Consider the following 8,906-nt stretch of genomic DNA (forward strand, 5'->3'; position numbering starts at 1 on the left):
CCATGGTAGCTTGCTACTGCTCCGGAACACTTAGGCTAGCCGGCATGTGTCCTTCTTCGATCCTGTGTCTGTCCCTTCGGGGAAATGTCACGCGGTGTTTACCGGAGTCCTGCTAGCCCAATTGCTACAGCCCGGATTCACTCGCTGATGACCGACACGTTCGTTGTTGGGTCATGTATGCCTGTCCCTGTAAGTTAGTGCCACTTTGGGTTCATGACTAGCCATGTCAGCCCGGGCTCCTTGTCATATGGATGCTAGCGACACTATCATATACGTGTGCCAAAAGGCGCAAACGGTCCCGGACAAGGTAAGGCGACACCCGTGGGAATACCGTGCATGAGCCGCAAAGTGATATGAGGTGTTACATGCTAGATCGGTGTGGCTTTGAGTCGGGGTACTGACAGCTTTGGTATCAGAGCTTGACTGCCTGTAGGATTACCAAGCCAAAATGGTCGAAGTTGAGTCTAGAAATTCTTTAGTTATATAAGGGAATTGATTGTGGATGGGAACGTAAGGCTCTTTTTACTCCTTTACCTTATGCTCTTTTGATCTGAGTCAACCTCTTGTCTTCTATAGGGATTAAGAACTAGGATCTCTTCTTTCTATCAGGATCACGAGTTACTAATCCGTAGACTTGTAAGATTATTGGATTTAAGCCCTAGTTCAGTTCCTACTATATCCGTGTTTTCATAGTTGATCTCAGAACCTTGATATTGTGACGATCGAGTGGCTATGCCACCATTTGGCAGCATGTCTTAAATCTTTTGAGCAATTACAGCCGTTATGCTGTCCGAGTCATCCCAGGTTTCTAAATAGTATGATGCATTTGCAAATCCCCCTTTCCGTTCCCGATGTTTCTTTGGGCCAGATTAACCATCCTAATCGGTGAGTTGGGGCACTCTGCTGCCTCGACATATATGTTGGAGCTACTATTATGACCCTAGGTGTCTTAGAGGATCACCTGGTAATCTAGTCATGTTCTGTGTTCCAGTGTGATGATTCTGGTCATCATTCTCGAAAGCATCCCGTGATGCCACTTGGTAGTAGGTATTCTACTCCTGGGTTTTGAACCCGAGATTCTCCCTACTTACCTCATGTTGACAGTGTTGCTAGTTCCTTTAGGATATTAGTAACCTTTGCATTAGTCGTCGTGGTCCATGGTATTTTCTTCTTCAAAATACCATGAACTGCTTATGGCAGAAGTTCCTCGTTGATCAAAAGATCACAACCAGAGTGCTCTTGATAAGTTCTCGATTCTATGATGTTACTCTGCCTATTCTACCTATCTGCATGGGTTATCTGGAAGAAATATGTTGAACTCGTTCGACATGCTAATCCATGCATCCACAACTTAGTAAATCATATGTTCTTTAGAGTTGTCCCTCTTTAGTTGTCTTCTGACCTTCGTCTATCAATTGATAGTCAAGAGTATGTGTGCATTCATTCATCGATGCCTATTACCCTGTGGTCCGTCAAGCCATTCTATTCGGTAATGACTAGGAGAAACAAACTCCAATACGTCATCCATATCCAGGATTGGGTCAAAGCAGTTGTAATCCGCAAATCAAAATGCCAACCCAGCTTTTGATTCTGCTCTACCTTGGAGTGTTACCATCTTTATGTCAAGAGTGTCATGGGAATTGCACCACCTCCTATGAACTCTTGATACAGTGATACTTCTCGCCCTTATTATTCATTTCTCGGTTTCCGTGTTGTTGCAACCGGAATGCGACAGGTGAACCATGATGTGTGAAATCAATACTCCTAGCAACCTTGTTGCTTGGTAGTTAAAGGACAATAATTTCATACTTAGTGTGTTGGTTCTTGACTCATCATTCTAAGATAGATTGTGCTACCTAGTCCTTATTTTTGGTGCACTCTTCGATTGATGAGTTAGGATTTTGTCAAATCATCGCTCACTTGATCATATCATCTTGCCCTGAAAAGCAAGATTGTTCTCGAGCTTAGTAACTTACCGGTGGTTCGTGATTTTCTGAATATCTTCTTGGAAGTATCACCAGGTTGTCACCTAACTGTTATGTTGAGCTTGTGATCAAGTTGGTTCCTTGTAACCACCCCTTCTCCAAGAGTCTGTGTTGGATACCCCTGAGCTAGTTTGTTAAGCCAAACAACAACTTGGAGAGTTGGAAGATAAAAGCTTGTCCGACTCAGTTCATTCCAAAGGGATATCCTTGTGTGTGTGTGTTGAAGAAATATGATATCTTCATTGATTGATCCTCGTGGTCAATTGTTGGGTTTATTGTCTTACCCAAACCTTTGATTTGCATATGGGCTATTGTCAAATCAAGTCAGAACCAACGATATTCGTAATGTTGTCTTACTCGTGGCTGTTTTCCTCGAGCATACACCATTATATCTTCCGGGTCTGACCAATGATACCACCTTGTTCACTTAATTGTGGAATTCCACCTATATGGAAGCCTGGATGAATTGTTGTTTAGCCCATCGACAACATCCTTATCTCCTCCATGATTTTGTTGAACATTAAGCTAGTGTTGGAAACTTCTATTAGCATTATCTTCATGTCTCATTCATCAAGCATGTGTTGGATGAAAGAAGTGACTTTCTCAGATTCACGTGCATTTGATGCAAGTTGCCGCCGTGAAGCCGAGGAATTCAATGTTGCTTCCTCTGGAATCATCCCAAGTTAGTCATGCATGTGCGAAGTATACATTGGTTTGTGAGATTAGCTACCTTCATTCCATATGCATTCCTAGCACACCAAGCCACTGATTGATTTGTTCAAGGAAAAGGAGTTGATGTGCGAATACTAGTTCATGCACAAGACTTCAATATCCTCGTTGATGGTTCCCCACCTGAACTCAGTAGTGTTTTATTATAAGACTACTACGTGGCCATGCTTGTCTGAGACAGTGTGTTCACATGTATGTAGCAGAACCAATTCATGTTTTGGAGCTTTCTATCATAGTTCATTTCCCGAGAATCTCGCAATGCCATCTCATCGATTTGTGTTGCAAACTTTCATTTTTCTAGACTTGATGAGTCTGGAATGTCCTGACCCCAACCAGATTTGAATCTCAGGCAGATATGATGGTTGGAACATTTCCCAAGAACTATAATATTGGCCTCTCTATAACCCGGTAAAGTGGATATGATGGCCAACACACCAAGCCGGAAGACCCATTATTGCAGTATCTTGATTGAGGAAGTTGGCCACCTCCCCATAAGGATTTCGTAGGATTTACTCCCTAGTTGTCCCTTATGGATTTTTGTGTTCCCAAGTCCGACCTTTTACTTGATGTTCTAGATATCAAACCATATCTATGAATGGGATACGCTAGCACATCAAGGAGAACATTAGAAGTGGAGTGCTAAATGTCTCTCGGTCGATTATCAAGATTTTGTGGCTGTGGCATTGCTAAGGTAAAATCTGAGAAGGTGTTGTCTTCCTTTGCATCTGCATCGTCCATCACTATTCATCATGGTAGTATGATGTGTTGCCAGGATCCTCGACACGGATGTTGGTAAGACCCTAATGAATATGGAAATGCTCAAGTTCTTGAGAGCACGCTCAGACACTATGTTATATCCTCGGTATCAATTGGAATGTGTCTTCCGTTTGCCGAGTTGTCTTATAACTCTAGTTTCCTTTCCAAACTGAGTATGCCATTCTTTCGAATTCCTTCAAATGATCAATTGTGATTTGCCTCAGGATGGAATGAAGAGTTCCAATGATCTATGTATCAAAAGTAATTCTTTTTGCCACTTAAGGGATGATTCCACGAGTCACCTTCCTTGAGGTGCCCCACTATGGAATCATGGAAATTTTCCTTGCTACTCTGAAACCCTCGTCAAATTGTTTCAACCGTCCTTTCCAAGGTGTGTTTTGCCTCCCAGCTCAAGAGATGTTTCTACGCCTCATTCCGTGAGATGATCTTGTGATCATTAAGATGATACATCATTGTAGAGTTGTCTCTGGCCTCGTGTTTGATAAAGATCTCGAAAGCAGAGTTGTCAAGACAAAGATGATGCAAGGAATTGACGTTCCTATGAAGTGCAAGTTGGATCATGAAGATCATGTTAGTTTTGAGTCCCTTGTGTCTTCTTACCTCACGTTTTGAATCTTGAGACGAGATTCTTGTTTAGTGGAGGTGAGTTGTCACAGCCCTAGCTTAGCCCTTGCCTGACTCTGCATAAGTAGCCATGCATCATGTTTAAATTTATGAAACTTGAATTGAGGTTAGTTGAAACCCTCAAAAATCAGTTCAAAAATAATCAACATTTAAATCTCATCAAATGAGTCCAAGAAAATGTTCCTCCTATTCTCTGAAAATATTGGTAAGAGATAAAATTCAAACCAATATTTTTGGAGTCTCAGAAATATTTATTTTGGGCATTTGAGTTAATCCAATAAATATTTGCATTGGATTTATATTTGATATATGTTAAATATAACTCCAATAATTCTAAAAAATTGTGAGTGGCCTTGAATATATTTTACCAGGCCACATTATAATTTCTAGAATTTATAAAAATGATTTGGTATAAAAATCAAATCAAAACAAAATGTCAGAAATAGAAAACAGAAAGAACAAAAGGAAAAAAAGGTTTACCTGGACCTACCTGGCTGGCTCAGCCCCTGCGCGGCCCAACACTTCTGGCCCAGCCCACCGCGACTTCCTGTCGTCTTCCTCCCCTCGCCCCAAAGCTGCTGCTGTCGCTGCGAGAGAGCGCCCGCGCACGTAGGCTCCAGCTCCTGCTTGCCACCTCCTGCCTCTCCCTTGCGTCTGGAGACGCCCGAGGCCCCCTCTCACTTTCCCCTCACTCTCTGCTCTCTCCCTCACCCTCTAGCCCCTCTCCCGAGCAGACCCGAACGCGGCCGTCGCCACCGTCGTCGTTCACCGTGGCCACCAGCCCTTCCTCTCCCCTCCTCCATGCCCACGAGCTCCGAGACGACCCGATGCTCCTCCAAGTCGAAGCACATGAGCTCAGACGAACTACAGCGACACCATCGTGCGTCTTCTCCATGCACGATCACCATTACTGTTGCGTCGCCGTCCGTGCCTCCCCGAGCCCGATGATCTGCTCTGCGTGTCCGTGTGAGCTCCTCTCCGTTTCCCCTCCATCCTCTCGCCCGATTATGTGCCTTAGCGCTGCTCCCCGTCCTCACCGAAGCTCGCCGGTGCTGCGTCCGTCGTCACCATCGCTAGAAGCCCCGCCTGGCTAGCCCGAGCACGTAGGCGTGCTCAGGGAGCTCCCAGGAGCCCCACGCGGCCATCAGCCATCTCGCTAGCGTGTTGTGGTCCTCGTGCGCGTGGCGCCGTAGCTCCGGCCGCCGCCTTGCTTGCTGCCGGCGTTGCTCCCGACCACCCCGCAGCCTTCCGCCCAGTCCATTGGATGCAGACGAGCAAAAGATCTGCCCCAGTACTCGCAGCGCGCCAAACCACATCCCGCAGCTCGATTCCGAGCGTCGCCGCCGCTAGCCATGGTCGCCGTCGTCTAACCGCCGGCGCGTCCGACGTGGCTATGTCATTAGTAGCTAATGACCCAGCTAACCACCCCTAGAGCCACTGCCATGTGGGCCCCAGTGCCTAAACTAATTAGTTTAATTTCTCTGTTAGGTTAGCACTAATCGTAGTGGGCCCCGCCTGTCAACTTTGACTGGCCACGTCAGCTTTGACCGGGTCCCACATGTCAGCCTTTGTACCTGACTCTGTGTCACTTACCAGTGGGCCCCACTGGTCAGGTTTGACCCTGGCCGGGTCTGTTGACCTGCTGAGGTCAGTATGACCTAATGCTGACACAATAAGTCATTTTCTGGATTAGTTATAATTCAGAAAATTCTAGAAAATAGTATAAACTTCTAAAAATCATAGAAATTCAACCGTAACTCCAAATGAAATAAATTATATATGAAAAATGATCAGAAAAATCCAATCTATCCATCTGTGCCATTTTCATGCATGTTAGAACAACTTATAGCTGCTGTTTAGCACAAATCTATAAATGGCATTTAAATATCCACATATGGAGTTTGAATTTGAATCTTGGATTCAAAGCAACTTCATTTAATCTGATTGCTAGTTGCATTAGCTCAAACCACAACATATTGCCATGTCACACTCATGCATCATATTGTTGCATTGCATTGATTGTGTTCCTTCTCTATTGCCGGTGTTTGTCCCCTCTTAGTAGATGACGTACCGACGATGAGTTTGATGACACCGATGAAGACCTATACTATCTTCAGAAGTGCCAGGCAAGCAAAACCCCCTTGTTCATTTCGATACAATCCCACCCTCTCGCTCCTGCTCTCTTTTACTGCATTAGGACAACGGCGTTTCAACTATTACTTGTTGCGGTAGCTGACCCCTTTCCTCTGCATGACCTGTCATTGCCACAGTAAATAGATGAAACCCACTAGCATGAGTAGGAGTTGTTTGAGCCCTGATGTGCGTACTCATTCATGCTTGTTTGTCATGCCTTCTACTACTCAGAGTTGAGTCAAGTCTGATTCATCGGGGATGAATTGGAAAGTGGTGAACATGTCCTACTATGTGTGAGCTAAATGTGTGAACACTATTTGGTAAAGGTAGCAGTGAGAGGCCATGTAGGAGTACATGGTGGGTTGTCTCATTGAAACCGTCTTAAGGAACTGAGTTCTGTGTTTGTGATCCATGAACGGTTACTACCACACATTGGGTTCCGGTAACTCGACCCCTCTCGACTTATTAATCAACATGATCTCTGTCCAGGAGTTGCAACTAGTTTTTGGTGTTTGTAGGTAGTGTTAGTAGTCTACCAAGTGGCACCCGGTACAGGTGGGCTTGGGACATACTAGGCACCATGGCAGGGTGTACCAAGTGTAGATCCACTCGTCGAGGTGGGCTTGGGAACCCTGCACACATCGTTTGGGGCCGTGAGCGACACCCCAGCCGGATCTCCTTGCGGATGGAACCCGAATAGGAGATAAACCTGGACGAGAGACTTGCGTGGTTAGTAAGGTCGTGGCCGACACCCTTGCTAGGCTTCCGCTTGAAGGTTGCCGAGTACATGTCGTGTAAACGGCGATAAGTTGTGAGAGCGTGTGTGAAGAAGTACACCCCTGCAGAGTTAACATTATCTATTCGAATAGTCGTGTCCGCGGTAAAGGACTTCTGGGTTGCCTATACAGTTCATAGACAAGTGAAAGTGGATACTCTAAAATGCGCAAGATAAGCGTGAGTGCTACCGATGGCGTTCTCGTAGGGAGACGGGAGCGGATCCATAGTGGTGTATTGATATGGTGAATATGTGGACTCGTGTGCGCCACCTCAAAAGAGTTACTTGCAGTCGTAGTACAGGATAGCCATTGAGTCAAAGCTGGCTTGCTGCAGTTAAACCCCACCACCCCCTTTGTTGATAATGATGCATATGTAGTTAGATCTGATGTAAGTCTTGCTGGGTACATTTGTACTCACGTTTGCCTATTTTATGTTTTTGCAGAGAGACTTTCGTCTCACTAGTAGTTTCGCGTGGATTTCGATGTTTAGCTTGTTACCTCAGCTACGATCTTGTTCCCTCGGCAGGATCTGGTAGATAGACAGGCTTCTCAGCCCTTTTTCATTTGTAGATGTCTATACTCAGACATGTTAAGCTTCCGCTTGTGCTTTGATTTGTATGCTCCGTATGTTGGGTCATGAGACCCATGCTTGTAATATCTCGCTCCTCGGAGCCTTTTGAATAAAATACTTGAGTTGTAGAGTCATGTTGTGATGCCATGTTGTATTTGCACACATCAAGCATATTGTGTGTATGTTATTTAAATGCTTGGTATGTGTGGGATCTGACAATCTAGTTGTTTATCCTTGGTAGCCTCTCTTACCGGGAAATGTCTCCTAGTGCTTCCACTGAGCCATGGTAGCTTGCTATTGCTCCAGAACACTTAGGCTGGCCGGCATGTGTCCTTCTTCGATCCTGTGTCTATCCCTTTGGGGAAATGTCACGCGGTGTTTACCGGAGTCCTGCTAGCCCAGTTGCTACAGCCCGGATTCACTCGCTGATGACCGACACGTTCGTTGCTGGGTCATGTATGCCTGTCCCTGTAAGTTAGTGCCACTTTGGGTTCACGACTAGCCATGTCAGCCCGGGCTCCTTGTCATATGGATGCTAGCGACACTATCATATATGTGTGCCAAAAGGCGCAAACGGTCCCGGGCAAGGTAAGGCGACACCCGTGGGAATACCGTGCGTGAGGCTGTCGTCGGTGTCAAAACCGGCAGATCTCGGGTAGGGGGTCCCGATCTGTGCGTCAAGGCTGATGGTAACAAGAAGTAAGGGACACAGATGTTTACCCAGGTTCGGGCCCTCTCGATGGAGGTAAAACCCTACTTCCTGCTTGATTAATATTGATGATATGGGTAGTACAAGAGTAGATCTACCACCAGATCGCAGAGGCTAAACCCTAGGAGCTAGCCTATGATGGTATGATTGTAATTGTGATCGGCCTTCTAAGGACCAACCTCTACGGTTTATATAGACACCGGAGAGGGCTAGGGTTTACATGGAGTCGGTTACAAGGAAGGAAATATAATATCCAGATCGCCAAGCTTGCCTTCCATGCCATGGAAAGTCCCATCCGGAGACGGGCCGAAGTCTTAAGTCTTGTATCTTCACGCTTCAATAGTCCGGACATTGTACACAGTCCGGCTGTCCGGATACCCCCTTATCCAGGACTCCCTCAGTAGCCCCTGAACCAGGCTTCAATGACGATGAGTCCGCACGCAATATTGTCTTTGGCATTGCAAGGCGGGTTCCTTCTTCGAATACTCCAATGTACCTGTTGAGACGAATAGTGTCCGGTATCCAATCAATGTTGTGCTCCTCGACTTCAGCGCCTCAGTAATGACTATCTCCATGTGTCGAGCGAATGCGAGGAGTCAAGG

This window comes from Triticum dicoccoides, chromosome 6B, assembly GCF_002162155.2.
Source record: "Triticum dicoccoides isolate Atlit2015 ecotype Zavitan chromosome 6B, WEW_v2.0, whole genome shotgun sequence".
NCBI lineage: Eukaryota > Viridiplantae > Streptophyta > Magnoliopsida > Poales > Poaceae > Triticum > Triticum dicoccoides.